The 15,995-nt window shown below is 52.4% G+C and overlaps 1 protein-coding gene and 1 long non-coding RNA gene across 3 annotated transcripts in view; one reads left to right on the top strand and one right to left on the bottom strand.

The window, feature by feature from the left end:
- LOC146863533 (uncharacterized) overlaps positions 1 to 6,829 on the bottom strand; it is an 86,593-nt gene extending 79,764 nt beyond the window's left edge. Inside the window, exon 1 of the long non-coding RNA XR_014978269.1 lies at positions 6,754 to 6,829. This is a non-coding gene — a long non-coding RNA (uncharacterized LOC146863533). The remainder of the gene's footprint in view (positions 1 to 6,753) is intronic.
- Positions 1 to 15,995, top strand: part of DOK1 (docking protein 1) — a 313,371-nt gene that overhangs the window by 145,015 nt on the left and 152,361 nt on the right. The gene's annotated exons all lie outside the window — the stretch shown is intronic.

The following is a 15,995-nucleotide window of genomic DNA, read 5'->3' as shown; positions in this document are numbered from 1 at the left end:
CTCCACCAATAGCACAGTTTCTCCACTCCTACCACCATTCAAGCAGCTGTTCCATTTCTTAACTACTATTTTTAATAAGAGTGGACTATAACGTTGTCTTCATATGACTTGTGCACAGATTCACGGTCATAACTTCTCAGTCCATAACGTACTCGGTGTTTCCCACTCCACTCTATGTCATACCTCATTACCTCGCTTGTTACCACGGCTGATCAACTGTCCTCAAAGTGCATATCCTCTCGGCGGTGGTTGTCCTCTCGTCGGTGGTTCTCCTCTTGTGGTGGTTGTATTCTCAGTGGTGGTTGTCCTCTCGGCAGTGGTTGTCCTCTCGGCAGTGGTTGTCCGCTCAGTGGTGGTTGTCCTCTCTGTGGTGGTTGTATTCTCTGTGGTGGTTGGCCTCTCGACGCTGGTTGTCCTCTCGACGGTGGTTGTCCTCTCGACGGTGGTTGTCCTCTCCGTGGTGGTTGTCCTCTCCGTGGTGGTTGTCCTCTCAACAGCGGTTGTCCTCTCAGTGGTGGTTGTCCTTTTGGCGGTGGTTGTCCTCTCGGTGGTGGTTGTCCTCTCAGCGGTGGTGGTTGTTGTTGGAAAGGCGTCCGCCGGAAGGGGGTTCGATACACGTCTTGCCCACCCCTTTGACCCACCTCTCCCAAGTAAGCCGAACCAGGCGCGCACACCCTGATCTGCACTGTGAACAGAGGGACACCACACGTATTCTTTGTAGGACGATAAGTTCTTTTATCGATGATTTCAGGGATCTTTATGACCCAAAAGGCAAATAGTACAGCAGTGGCACAACGTACCACAAATCAGTCGTGGGGAATGGGGGTAGCGGGACAGTCTTTCAAGATAGTGTCTCTGCGAAATACCCTGCGGAAGCTCACAATCCTCGAGCTGGAGGGTGTCGTGTCTCTGGGCGATCTCTTATCGAGTCGTCCTCAAGGGGGAGCGCCGCGAGTCTCTCAGCAGGCACAGGTGGTCGGAGTTCAGGAGCCGCGATTCCGTCAGCAGGCTCAGATGGTTCAATAGCTGGGGGCCGCGAGTCACTCAGCAGGCCTAGGTGGTTCAGTGTTCGGGAGCCGCGACCTCGTCCGCAGGGCTCAGATGGTTCAATAGCAAGAGGCCGCGAGTCACTCAGCAGGCCCAGGTGACTTCAGCGTTCAGGAGCCGCGACAGCGTCAGCAGGCTCAGATGGTTCCAGGTCTTCTCTGTCCTTGTTCCTCCGGCACCCCTTGTTATACTCCGCTGGTTCTTTGAAGTCCGGAGTGCTCCCAGAGGGGGGACTGGGGTGACGGAGGGGGTTCGGCGGGATTTCCTGCCGCTCACTTCTTTGGTCTTTTCAGGTGGGTCTGGGAGGGACCCCAGACGCTCGGTAGGGGAGGCGCCTGCTCCCCAGGGGCCTGGTGGCCGATTGAGTCCTCCCGGGGAAGGCGTCCCGAGGTGTGACTGAGCTGGCGCCTCTGGGTCTGGCTCGAGGGTTCCCGCTCCCTTGGTTGGGCATGCGTGGTAGGGTGTTGAGTCTGTCAGGTCTCTGGCCGGCCCGTGGATCGGGGGTGGCTGGGGCGGCCGGAGTCGGGGATGTCGTGTCTTGAGGGTGGTTGCAGGTTGGCGGGATGATGGAGAGGGCAACGCCGTGAGGCCGGTCTCACACGCGTCCCCCCCAGCTGAAAGGCGTGGAGAACTACCCATCCACTGGGGGGTTCTTCTCGCCGAAGCGGAAGAACCGGGACTGGCCGTCGGCGTTGGCATGATCCGTCCCGGGGCGATGTTCGACAGTGAAATCCATCCCTTGGAGAGAGATGGACCATCGTAGTAGCTTGGGGTTCTCCCCCCTCATCCGCATTAGCCACTGCAAGGGCCGGTGGTCCGTCTGTACTCGAAAATGGGTTCCGAACAAGTAGGGCTGCAGTTTCTTGAGGGCCCAGACTACGGCAAAGGCCTCTCGCTCTATAGTGCTCCAACGCTGCTCTCTCGGCAGCAGCCTTCGGCTGATGAAGGCTATGGGCTGATCAATGCCCTTGTCGTCGAACTGCGAGAGCACGGCCCCGATGCCATGTTCGGATGCATCGGTCTGGACCACGAACTCTCGGGAGTAGTCGGGGGCCTTGAGTACGGGAGCGGTGCACATGGCGGTTTTCAAGGCGTCGAACGCCTGCTGGCACTGGGGGGTCCACTGCACCTTCTGCGGAAGCTTTTTGGAGGTCAACTCTGTGAGGGGCCCTGCGATACTACCATAATTTTTAATGAACCTCCGGTAGTACCCCGTAAGGCCCAGGAAGGCCCGAACCTCTGTCTGCGTGGTGGGGGGCTCCCAGGACTTGATGGCATCGATCTTCGGCTGGAGAGGGGCGACCTGGCCGCTGCCCACCTGATGCCCCAGGTAGACCACGGAGCCTTGTCCGAGCTGGCATTTGCTGGCTTTCACTGTCAGGCCTGCTTGGCGCAGGGCCATTAGTACTTGTCGGAGGTGCTGGAGATGCTCGTGCCATTGAGAGCTGAATACGGCGATGTCGTCAAGGTACGCTGCGCTGAACTCCTCGAGTCCGGCCAGGACCTTGTTCACCAACCGCTGGAACGTGGCTGGGGCGTTTTTCATCCCGAACGGCATGACCCTGAAGTGGTAGTGGCCATCTGGCATGGAGAAGGCAGAGCGCTCTTTCGCCCCTTCCGTGAGAGCGATCTGCCAGTACCCGCAGGTCAGGTCGAAAGTGCTGAGGAACTGGGCGGCCCCCAGGCGGTCGATGAGCTCGTCGGCTCGGGGAATAGGGTGAGCGTCTGCGCGGGTGACCGCATTGAGCCCCCGATAGTCTACACAGAATCTTAGTTCGGGGACGACCCCTGGGGAGGCAGCCTTCGGGACCAGAACCACCGGGCTGGCCCAGGGGCTGTCGGAGGGCTCGATGACCCCTAGGTTGAGCATTTTCTGTACCTCGATCTTGATGCAGGTGCGGACCCGGTCAGGCACCCGGTAGGCTCGGTGTCTCACAGGCGGGCAGTCGCCGGTGTCCACGTCGTAGACACACCAGTCGGTCACCCTTGGAATGAGGGAGAAAAGGTCTGCGAATTGTCCGAGCAGCTGGCGGCAGTCGTCGGCCTGCTGGGGAGTGAGGGTGTCCGACAGTTTCACACCCTCCACGGAACCGTCCAGTTCTTTTGTGCACAGGAGATCGGGCAGGGGTTCAGTGTCCTCTTCTGCCCCCTCATCGGTGGCCAGTAGCAAACTCAGTTCTGTCCTTACGAAGTGGGGCTTGAGACGGTTTACGTGGAGGACCCGGAGGGGGTTCCGTGGGGATTGTACGTCGACCAGATACGTGACCTGGCTCTTCCGTTCGACCACCTTGAATGGACCAGTCCATTTGTCTTGTAGGGCGCAGGGTCTCACCGGAGCCATGACCCAAACCTGCTGACCCTTCTGATAGCAGTGAGGAGCAATAACAGATCACCTGGGCAAGGGATGAGCCAGCTCGCCCTGAAGCGAGGGGCGCGGAGGATGCCAGTGTGCGGAGAGGATTCCTACCCCAATCCACCTGCCTCTAGCAAAGCACAGGAATCTTTAGTGCACCAGAGGTAAAATATACTACAACATACTGACTATGGTTGTAGGAAATTGGGTTGTTGGTTGAGGGGGAGTGAGCACTTCTTAAGCAGAAACCACAAACCCTATCAGGATGAACAACAAAAGTCTCTAAATTAACCTGTGCTGAACCCTCTGGTAGCGTGGCACAAAAGCAGTCAGGCTTAACTTAGAGCGACTGTATTTATGCAGCACACAAACGGTAATTAGATGAAAAGACAACACAAGAAAAATCCCACAGCAATTTAGAAAAATAGAGAAAACGTAACAAATAATTTGGCACCAGAACAAAAACATCCGATCAGTAGAACCGGACTGATTAAGTTTTCAATTTAAGGTAAAAATTAACGCCTAAAAGACCTAAGCACCAACCACGGGGATCTAGTTGCACAAGACTGGGACAAAGTTGAAAGTTATGGCCGACAGCAATGGAGCTTAGCTCGGATAACTGAGGTGGATTGGGCCCGGTCTCGGCTTACCTTCAGCCTTAGAAGAAATTGTGAAGAAAAATGTCTGGGAAATTAAAGTTCAGCAGGGCAAGGCAGTCAGCGGTGTCTGAGGAGGAGGCGTCCTCGTCGGGGAGCCACTGGATGAAGTTGGGGTGAAGATTTCTACATTTCGACCTAGGCCCTTTTCTGGAAGTCAAAATCTCAAGGGCTACGGTGCTGCCCAAACGAGTGCTCCATGAGGCCGGATACCCCTTCTGCCAGGAGCCGCTGAACAGAATTTGCTCCAGCGGAGAAGAACGCAGCAGGAGATACTGCAAAGTCAGGCGAACAGGCGGTGCATCTTGGGCAGATCGGGCAGCAGATAGGTCTTGGTCTCCTGTGGCTTCTCAGAGCACCCTTTGTTGAAATTTTAGTCCCAGGTTTTTTACTTTGGCTTTTTAAGCACCTTTAGCACCATTTACGAGGGTCCAGAACTGAATGGTCATTACTTATTGGGCAGGACTCCATTCAGGCAGGGTCCAGGTGCGGAATCAAGATTGTAATTCAGAACAGGAGACCAGCCAACTAGGCCTTGGAGTCACTCTGGTGGTCCAGAGAGCAAGCAGCGTGACTGCTGAGGGTTCAAATCAGGCTTCAGCAGCAGGGCAGTGCTCTGGTAGTAGCAGAGGGCATCCTTTGATGTAAAAAGCAGGACTCTGGTAGCCGGGCAGTCCTCTGAAGCACGAGGCGTTCCTTCTGGGGGTCCACTGCTGGTCCAGGAGTGAACTAAAAAGCAGGTCTGAGGATCCTATTTTAATACCCGGTGACAGCTTTGAAAGGAGAGATACTTCTAGAGTTTTCCATACACATGGTGCTGAAATTTCCTCCTCCCTGCCCAGGCTCCAAGAGATCTGAAGTGATAAAAAGGCTAGCGTGCAGTTCTTTGCGAGTGTGCTGAGGCAGTTCCTTTCAAATATAGGTGGGGCAGGGAACAGCGCTCCCCCCACACATCCTGCCAGGATGGCCCATGCTGCCAACATCTAGTTCCCATTTTGTCACTGTCTGGGAGGAATACATTAAGTCTGACTGGCATGCTAATCACAGTCATGTGACCCAGCAAACAGGCTGCAGATACCAAATGGTTAAGATACCACTTTCTAAAAGTGGCATTTTCAGAGCTGTGTCTTAAAATCTGACTTTACCATTAAAGAGTATTTTAAATTACAATTATCTAGAGACCAAACATGAGATTTCTATTTCTTTCCAATCAAAAGATATCACTTAGTAAATGTCATAAGGTAACACAATGTTATCCTATGGGAGAGGTAGTCCTTGCAGTAGTGAAAAATGAATGTAAGATTCTTTCAATATCAGGACGTCAAATTTAAAAATACATGTCCAACTTTTTAAATTCACTGCACCTAGCAATAAGGGATTTCTAGTCTACCTTAGGGGTGACATATATATTAAAAAGGAAGGTTTAGGCCTGGCAAAAGGGTTATTTTGCCATGTCGAATTGGCATTTTAAAACTGCTCACAGGCTGTAATGACAGTCCTGGGGCATGTTGTAAGGGGCTACTTAAGTGCAGACCCACTAGCAGCACTTAGTTTCCATGCCCTGGGTACTAGTTGTACTACTTTACTAGTGACTTATAAGTAAATTAAATGTGCCCTCTAGGTGTAAGCCACTTTGTCCATGTTGAAGACGAGAGCAGCTTGACTTTAGCACCGGTTAGCAGTGGTAAAGTGCGCAGAGTCTTAACGCCAACAACGAATGTCAGCAAACAGGAGGGGAGAAAGCAAAAGGTTTGGCCGGGGGAGGGGGGGGGGGAGTTCGCCCTAAGGCTGACAGCTCTAACAATGTTAAATTCACCATGGGAAATCTATTCACCAGTAAATGTACCTAGAGTCCTTGAGCTATGAATCTCCCCGAGACAGCGTGATTTAAGTTTTATTTTGTCCTCTGTAAGCAATGTGTCACAAAAAGAGCTCAGAAAATGGACATTTCCAGATCCCCTGCTCCCGTCCCTTGCTGTCTTCCTCGAAGGTCCCGCCTCACCCTCATTCTCTTCGGTTTATATCTGTAGCCTTGGCGACGTAGCCTCTGATGTTATCAGTTTCTGACTTCGTCACCTCAGCCCCCCGTACTCACCCTCCTTCAGGTGAACCCCCCTGAAGGATTCCGTTTCCTCCCTCTCTGGGGATCCCATCAACACCAAGTCAGGTACTGCTGGTGGGGTACATACCTGCGGACTCGCTTTCCTCACTCAACCAGGACGGAAACAAGCTACTTCTACAGACATTTCAGAGACTTGTAACCAATAAGGTTCACACAGCCCTGCAAGAAGTGACTTACTTCCCTTGTTTTCGCAACCGACACCCCGCACTGTTGCAGGTCTAGAGCCGCCCCTCGCGTGAGGAAATGCTCATCCCAGGGATCCTGAGTCCACACTCACTCCGGTGAGTGCTGGCCTTCCTGCAGCTAGCCACAAGGATGAACGCGTCGCCCCTTCCCCACTCATCAGTGTTGACCCAGATTAACTCCTATCTGAGTGCATCACATGCACAGCCTGAGGCCCGTCCTGCCTGCCTCGCCAACCAGCTGCCACCTCCGCAGGCTCGAGAGCGACCCGCAGACCAGTGCTTAATTTGTGCCGGTGCTTAGCACCGGCACTTATTTAACAGGGCCGGGGCTACAGCATTGTTCTCACTCGTGCGATGGGCCAAGTGATTATTCAAAATAAATGCACCAACCTGTACTGCTTCGGTTCTGATGCATGTTCGCCTGGTATGTCTAAATGATGGCCCACCCAGGTCCAGGCATGATGGCTGCATCACGTTAGTGATGTCAGTAGTGCACGCTTGCCTGAGTACGTCCCTCCCATTGGTTTATTATGGTTGAGGGCGACACGGGCGGGTGATTGGTGCCGGCCCGTGACCTGGGATCGAGGCAGGCTGCGTTCCGGAAAGTTTAGGTCTGTAACATTTATTTATTTATTGTATTTCATTTTATTTATTTAAACATCGCATGATTACACTGCACGTTGTGTTTATTTATAGTGGGCGGGATCGGCAGGGCACGGCGCGCCCCTACTTCTATAATTCATTAGATCCGCGCCCCTCGCAGGAGGGCAGAGGTCGCCGTGGCCGGCAGAGGAGGCTCGGCGTTCCGCCGTCGGGACGGGCGGTGGGCAGAGAAGGGACGGACTCTGGCCTTTCTTTCCTGCCAGAGAAGGCCAGGGCAGTGCCCACTTCTGCCCCGTCGCTGGCAGCTGACCCCCCCCCCCCCCTTCTTCCTCTTGAAACCCGTGACTTCAAGAAAGGCTCTCACCCCCTCTTTCCTCCTTTCGTGTATGTGTTCCTCTGTGAAATGGATCCAGAAAAGAAAAATACTTTTGCTGCGAGCGTTGTCTTTTTCTGACCTTACTCTATTCCAGAGTACAGCCTCGGGAGGGAGAGAAATGAATGGTTCAAAATATGAAAATAAATTAAAAACTAAATAAATCCTGACTGAGTTTACAAAGCGGCCAGATCGAGTTCGCCAGTGAAGCGCTACTTGTGTTTGATCTTTTCTTTGATCGGCCTTGTTTTCCCTGAAAGAGGAAGGGCGCCACTCCCGGAGATACCGCAATGCCGGATGGATGGGTGGATGGGAAAACAATGCGCACCGCGGCTCGGTGGTCATGGATGTGGTCTCTTTAAAGCACGCTGCTTGCGCTTTGTAAGGCTACAAGCAATGGACATTGAAGCGGGTCCTTCCGGGCCCTGTAGTCATGGCCTTAACTTTTCAGGCACAAGCACTCACTGATTTCTGAATAGTGAGTGTAAATGCATTAGGGTTACCAGGTTGTTCCTGCTTACATTTCACATGCTTTACTCAATCTTGCACTCCCTATGGGTGTTTGCTTTTTTCCGGATGTAGTTCTGTTTTTCAGGCCGCATGTTGCTCTCGTCTAGTGCGTAATTTGCACTGAGTCACATCCAGGTATGTATAGCGGGCACAACTGGGTTGTAGTTGAAGGCCGTGCGAGTTTCTCTCAGTGGGGCAGTATGGTATTTATTGGGGAGAGGATGTGGCACTATGGTCAGAGCTGCTGAATTTGGAACTGGGGAACCAGGTTCAGCCTTCATGACCAGTCCTCTCTCCTGAGGGAGCGTATTCTGATGCTAGGCCTAAGAAGGCCCCGCAGGGCCATAGAAGCCCCGGTGTCTTAGCACCAGCAGGTTTGCCCTAGTGGGGGCAAGTGTGGGTTAACCTTGGAGGCCTGTCCACCACAACCCATACTGAAGTCCACCTCTAGTCTTGCGGGCAGGCTTATGAAGCAGCACACCCTAGAGCGAGGTCACAGGACCCCTCAGAGGTGCCAACTCTAGGGCGGTGCGACCAGTGTGTTCCCACTGGGTGCTGACTTTAGGTGGCCCTTTGTCTTCTGTAACATTTCCTATACAGTGATTTACACACGTATTATTGATTGTCTCTGTGTAGTGTGTGTGATGCAAAGTGCTCTGAAACCCTACACTGGTATGAGCGGCGCTGTGAATCAAATTAAATGCAACTCAGAGAGAGTGGTTATGGAGACTTGAGGGGCACTGTTAAAGGGTGGAATTGAGGGAATCTGTGGCGGAGGTGGTCATTGGGGGCACCAACAAACATTGTTGCACAGGGCGCCAGCAGCGCTAAAGCCGGCCCTGCCCTTGAGGCCAGTCCGCCTCACCCACTGGTACCTCCATTGGCCTTGTTTCAGCAGTAGTAGCTGCAACTCACCAGGGATTGGCAAAGCAGGATTTGCACGCACACCAAACTAAGTTTGCAAACTTCACATTCTCTCCGCTTCATGCGCAAGCACTTTTAAGACGTGCTGCCTGCTTCGGGGCCACTGGAATTATGCAGCAAAAGAAGACAAAATTACGTCGCAGGGTTGACTAGATCATGCAGCAAAAAAAGGCTGCAACATAATGCAGTATATTTTCTGACACTAATATTTTGACATTTCTACACATGCTAACAGTCTCTGGAAAGATTTTGCCTCATTAGCACCAGTGTAACATACACATGCAGCAGTGAGAGAGGCGACCAGTCAACCTTTGCAAAGGGCCGTCCACTTCGCAGCAGCACAAGTCACATCTTTTAGTAACTTTTGATCCGTTTGAACTACAAACAATTTATTAGTTAAAATTGTCAGATAATGTAGCAGATGTTGTATTATGTGGCAAATATGGCAGAGCCATAATTATATAGAAAATTTTTGCAAACTAGAATATTTTGCCATCTATGTTTGAACTGCTCTTGTGGAAAAAGGGAGAAGTGCTGATAACAGAATCTCCATGGATCACAGACAAATGGCTCGTGCTTCCACTTTTAAGCGTATTTGGGACATTCTGTGATTGGAAACATATCCCACTTTGTGATTGTATTTTAATGTCGGTAACTCATATTAAACCTTAAATAATTATGTGTATCCATTCATTGAATTAAATAACATAATAAGCTGTAACTGGTCAGTGAAATGTCCAACAAATACAAAAAATTGGGAGGTTTTGCGCATTCTGACCACACCTCTGACTCCGCCCACTGATCCAGTTCTCAGGTTATTCCCGCCCTCTGATTCTCCACCCACAGTTCCCCTACTTTTTTTACCCCACTTTGACCACTGGACTAGAGTGTGTCATGCACAGTCAGTGTAAACTGCTTGTGCATCGAGCCACACCTGGTGAGATTGGCTGCCGCGCCAGAGATTGTTTTCATCTGAGTGCATGGGCGTCCGCAGGGGGGGGCAAGGAGGGGCGCTTGCCCCCTCCTGGAGTGCTCCTCCTTGCCCCCCCCCCCCCCCCCCCCCCGCGGCCACCCATGTTTTTACGGACGCCTTTTGTCCGAAATTACGGGCCCTGCAGGGAGCAGAGCTGTTCCCTGCCAGAGGCCTCAACTCCCTGGTGTGGCGCCTCGCACTCCTCCTCGCAGCCCCTCGTGATTCTGTCTGTGGGTGATTATCACAAACAGAATGACAACGGCCAGTTTGAGCTGCTCGCCACAAGCACGAGTGGTTAGGTCTGGACACAAAGACCTCCTTTTAACACTCTGTAGCTTGAGAGCAAGGGGTCTTCTGAATGAAGTTCTGGGGGGAGTCGATGCATTATTCTCCCAAGTCAAAAATTGAGGTTGCGGCATAGCCCGGATTTCAGATTCCACCAAAACATACACAGACTCGTGTCAATAACATATCTATCTGCCAGTATGCACCCTATCATGTCTGGCAGGACATGCCGACCCTGTGTTTCACTGCCTCATATCCCCCTGCACCCCACTCCCCACTGCCTCATATCCCCCTGTACCCCACTCCCCGTGCTCAGGGCCGGCTCTAGGGTGGTGCCACCAGTGCCACCGCACCGGGTGCTGACTTCGTGTAGGGGGCGCTAATATGATGATTTTAAAAGCACCTGCTTCTTTCCTGGACTCCTAGACATTTTCAGCCACCAATAAAAATGTCTAAATGACTGCAGTGATTAATGCACTTCTTAGAGAGGGAGAAATTGAAGTTTTGTGTAATGGAAGTTTCTACTCATCCTAAGGTAGCGCAGAGGGTTACTATGCTTGCTGCAAAGAACGTGCAGCTCACAAAGTGCGTATAATGTAATGTAAATAGGTCAGTGGGTCACACCTTTGTCAGAGAGACCATATTGTTGATAACTCTTTATGAGTTAAAATCCTAATGTGGAACAGTGAGCAAGTAACTTATCAAAGATGCATGCAAACTGGGCTAGAGCGTTATGATTTCCCCCCAGCTTTTCATTATCCTAATGTGGCAAAATGGGTTAATTTGGGTAGAAATCAATTCTTATTAATAAAGAGAACCCCCCATCCATGGTGCTAGGTTTTAAATTCTAGGTTTCTGATTCTCTTGACCAACCCCTTCAATGCGTGTGATGGAGCGGTTCCGTCATGTGCGTCGGTCGCGCTGTGCGGATGACGGAACCGCTCCGTCACGGCCCCACCCGCGCACGAACCCTTCAGCACAGCGCGGTAATCCGCGCCGCGCTGAAGGGGTTAAACTATCCTACCTACCTGTATGGATGACTCCTACACCTTCTTGTCCTCTCTCTTATGTAACATTTCCTATGCACTGATTTACACACTTATGATTGATTGTCTCTATGTAATCTCTGTAATGTAATGTGTTCTGACACCTTACACTGATAGGAGCGGCGCTATAAAATGAATTAAATGCACCTGAGACTGAATGGTTACGGAGGCTTGAGGGGCGCTGTGAAAGGATGGTCATGAAGAACCTGTAGTGGTGGTGGTCATTGGGGGTGCCAAAATGTATTGTTGCACTGGGCGCCATGAGCGCTTAAGCCGGCCCTGCCCGTGCTCACTGCCTTATATCCCTCTGTACCCCACACCTCGCGCTAACTGCCACAACATATCCCTCTGTACCCCACACCTTGCGCTTACTGCCACAACATATCCCTCTGTTCCCCACATCTTGCGCTTACTGCCACAACATATCCCTCTGTACCCCACACCTTGTGCGCACTGTCACAACATATCCCTCTGTACCCCGCACCTTGTGCACACTGCCACAACATATCCCTCTGTACCCCGCACATCACGCTCACTGCCACATATGCCTCTGTATCCCACTCCTCACACTCACTGCCTGATCGCTCATTTTACCCTGCCATTCATCTTCTACGTGTTCTCTCCCCTTCCACTCGTTCTACCTCTGTTAACCCCCTTACTTCTTTAAGTGCTTTACATCTTTCTTAATATCTCTACTTCTTTTCCTCTTCAGTAACATCTGTGGCACATCTCTGCACTTCCATTATATCAACGCACCCCTCTACCTCACCTGTCTACCTCAGCCTTTATTATTCCCTCTTCCTCAGCTGTCTGTACCTGCCTCTGACACACCTCTCCCTCTCTCTACCTGGCCCTCTCCCATTCTACGACTGCGTTATTCTCCCCTCTCCAGCTTTGATTTACCTGTCTCTGCTCCTGATTCTCTTTCTTCTACACCTCACTTCTTTGTCTACCCTTCACCCCTCGCTACCCAGGCTGTGCCTCACTACGGTCTTTACCCGACCCACCTTTCAGTGACTCTTCCCATTTCGCCTCCCTCCCTCACAGCGCTCTCCTAGCATGCATCTGTTTATCCCCTCACTACCATGCCTGCCTCTACCCCTCCTTACTTTTCTAACCAGCCTAACTTTCTACCTTCCTGTTATTCCTGGTAGTGAACCTTTCATTTCACCCCTCCGGTTGTATTACCTACGCATTCAAATTGAGTATGTCATTGCTGTGCTCCCAACCAGACATCGAGACCCAGTCCCCTAGCCTTTCAACATGCCCAGATATAACAACAAGCATTGGCATAGCCAATTGGTCTGGTCTTTGGGACCTGCTGCAGAACTAAATACTTATACTGCCGGCATCATACTTACCCAGCGCCTAGACGCCTCGGCAAAAGTGAGCTATATAAGTTCTTCAGTCAGTGAGTCAGTCATAAGGTCCTAAAGGCGAGACCTATTGGCTATGCCAATGCTTGTTTTTCTCAGATTGGCCTGAACATTACCCGATCCTGATTGTCTGCCATTTTAGTCCCGCCCCTATTGATTAACATTAGCCACGCCCCTTCATTTGCCAGGTTCGCCCCACCCTGGAAAAAATTCTGCGGACGCCCATGTCTGAGTGTTGCCGTGCTCTGTAACGGCCTGGCACACTTGACTGGCAGGATTGTTCATGCCTGCTGCAGGGTTGAATGCGAGGGACGGGGAGGGTCGCTCGATGACGTCACAGTCACTCTGTGAATCCTCGACTTCTCATCTCTCTGACGCTTGCAGCACAGCGCCCTTCTCCACTGACGCTGCAATCTATGCTAGAACTGGTCAAGCTTCCATCAGATTTCCCTTTCTGTTTCTGCTGCGGGCAATGCCCTTCAGGCGGCAACAGTGCGGCGGAAAGGCGATGGGTGCAAGAATGCAGTTATTGCTATCAATCAACCCAGGCGTACCTGAAAAGGAAGATAATATCCCAAAAATGAGGGACGACAAGAATGTTACTTCTTCCAACAACGTGTATTCTAGCACGGTTCTATGGTTGCAAGGAGCAGCTGTTTTTTTAAGTCCAGGTTACCTAAATGACAAGAGTCAGATAACCTCTTTATTTAAAGTTTTGTGGCGGGTGTTATAAAGACTTGGGGGTAGGTAGCAAGTTCCAGCTTCAGCTTTGCAATCAACATGCCTTTTTATATTGTTTTTTTATTAAAAACACGTGTATTACACATAACTACAGGGCCAGGCCCCGTGATGTAAAGTGATGTTGTGTACAAAGCCTGGAGTGATTGAGCACGTCAGACAAAACATCGAGCCTCGTAGCAGCGTTCAAATGGACACTCACACTCCTTGTAGAAATGATGGGAGAAGGCTCTAGTTTTAGAAAGGACAGATCGGAGACATCTTAAGGTTTTTGGGGGCCCAGGCCGAACGTATTTTGTGGGCTCCTGTTCGGAGCAGGTTTGAAGTTCTGATCCAGTTTCAGCTCTTTTATGCCCTCCTCCGCCAGGTCCCTGACAGGGCACAGGCCTTCTCTCCAAATTCTAAATGTGTTTTCATCTAATATTCAGGGAGAGTGAGGTGTGTTTTCAATATTTTAATTGCCGCAGCTGACTAATATTATTGTAAATCATCTCAGCGACCCTTTCCTGTTTTGAATATGTGAGGTCTTGTTTCGATCTAAGAGAAACTTTATGGATGTTGTGTGGTGTGTATGATCAAAGTCCCACAGGGCCGAGGACCGCGTGATTAATCCCTCTGGTAAAGGTCTTGTGGTAAGACACACACGTTGTAAAAGCTGACAAATGCCAGAGTGGTAAAGCTCCCAGTGGAAGGATTAAGTTCTGTTTGTGTGGTAAAGTGCCCGGCGTGTGGCAAATGTCTGTGTGGTAAAGTAAGTCGCTGGGTTAAGATGATCCTGCGTTGTGATTGTGTGTTAAACGTCCGAGTACTGTGTATTAAAAATGTTGTGTGTGATGCATGGTTCCTTCCATGTGGTAAATGTTCATGTGGATAAAAGGTCTCCCTTATGTTGTAGAGTCCCACTTGGTAAAAGTGTGTTTCGGGCGTAGTAAAGTGTTACTTGCTGTCCATCAGACAGACTGGTGTTGAATCACTGCATGTGGCTCAAGGCCCTGGGAACCGCTCTACCACTGCAGTGGTATTACTTCTGGCTTTTAGCAGTCCCAGTTGAGGATGTGAGTGGAGCCGATAACGTGAGTGGGTGGAGCCAATGGAGAAAGTGGGTGGAGCCTGGGAAGTGGGCGTGGCCTCCCCAAAAAATTGGTAGCACCCTGGATTTAATATTTTACAAATTAAGCACTGCCGCAGACACAAAGAAATCAATCAAGCAATCACACGGTATTTGTATAGCGCGGCTTATCACCCCTGGAGGTGTCCCAGGGCTAAGAACCCGAAGCAAAGAATCACAAACATGGATTCTACGCGGAGATGGAGCCATGCAAGGATGTGTCCCCCCACCCTTGGAGCCAACCCTCCCTCCGCCGCAGCTCTTGCCCCTCCGGAAGCCTTGCACCTGGAGGCCTTGAATCCTCGGCCGCCTGTAGGTTTTGGTTCGCACTTCATGAAGCACACACCGGTTTCACGCTGTCACCCTGCTGCGGGACCCCTGCTGCGGGTGCCCCTGCTGCGGGTGCCCCTGCTGCGGGTGCCCCTGCTGCGAGTGCCCCTGCTGCGAGTGCCCCTGCTGCGAGTGCCCCTGCTGCGAGTGCCCCTGCTGCGGGACCCCTGCTGCGGGGCCCCTGCTGCGGGGCCCCTGCTGCGGGGCCCCTGCTGCGGGGCCCCTGCTGCGGGGCCCCTGCTGCGGGACCCCTGCTGTGGGACCCCTGCTGTGGGACCCCTGCTGCGGGGACCCCTGCTGCGGGGACCCCTGCTTCGGGGCCCCTGGCTGCGGGACCCTGGCTGCGGGGCCCCTGCTGCTGGACCCCTGCTGCGGGGCCCCCTGCTGCGGGACCCTGGCTGCGGGGCCCCTGCTGCGGGGACCCCTGGCTGCGGGGACCCCTGGCTGCGGGGCCCCTGGCTGCGGGACCCTGGCTGCGGGGCCCCTGCTGCTGGACCCCTGCTGCGGGACCCCTGCTGCGGGACCCCACTCACCCTACTCTCTCGTTGTCCACACTCCTCTTGTGTGCTCGCCAGAGCCTGAAGCAGGGTTCCCAGTCCCTGTGAAAGGCACTCCTGCATGTACTGGCCCTACTCCCCTTAGGCTTGGGAGAGAACACCCACAGATTAAGAAGAAACACCTTTTAAATCCCCTTTTCATTGGCCTCGACCCGCCGACTCCAGGCTAAGCAGACCTTTGCCCCCCGGCCAACGAGGACTCTGCCATCAGTCACTGGGATGCCCTGGGCCACGTCACCGCTCCCGAGGCTGAGGCTCCTCCCACCTCCACCCGCCCCTGAGGTTGATGCAAAGGCCCCCACTCTGCCCCTGAGGCTAATGCAAGGGCCCCCCACTCCTCCCCTGAGGCTAATGCAAGAGCCCCCCCACTCCGCCCCTGAGGCTAATGCAAGGGCCCCCCACCCCGCCCCTGAGGCTAATGGAAGAGCCCCCTCACTCCGCCCCTGAGGCTAATGCAAGGGCCCCCCACCCCGCCCCTGAGGTTGATGCAAGGGCCACACCACCCCGCCCCTAAAGGTAATGCAAAAGCCCCCCACCCCGCCCCTAAGGATAATTGAAGAGCCCCCCACTCCGCCCCCCAGAGGCAGTTACCGCAAAACTTTCTCACCTCCGTAACGAGGGTAAAGAGTATGGCTAACCTGTGGAAGCAAAATTCTTTGCATGGCAGTAGTATCGCACACCAAGTATGATGCTGTTTCTGCCCTTGCATTCCAGGTATATTGATAAAGCCAGAACAAAACCCTTCACAAGTCCGGCTTCTTGGCTTGGTCACAGGTTGTTGGTCGCCTGAGGTGAATACGCAGCACTGG

The sequence above is a fragment of the Triturus cristatus genome, chromosome 2_2, assembly GCF_964204655.1.
Source record: "Triturus cristatus chromosome 2_2, aTriCri1.1, whole genome shotgun sequence".
NCBI lineage: Eukaryota > Metazoa > Chordata > Amphibia > Caudata > Salamandridae > Triturus > Triturus cristatus.
Note: the sequence above shows the minus strand (reverse complement) of the source record. Positions and strands in the feature narration are given on the sequence as shown.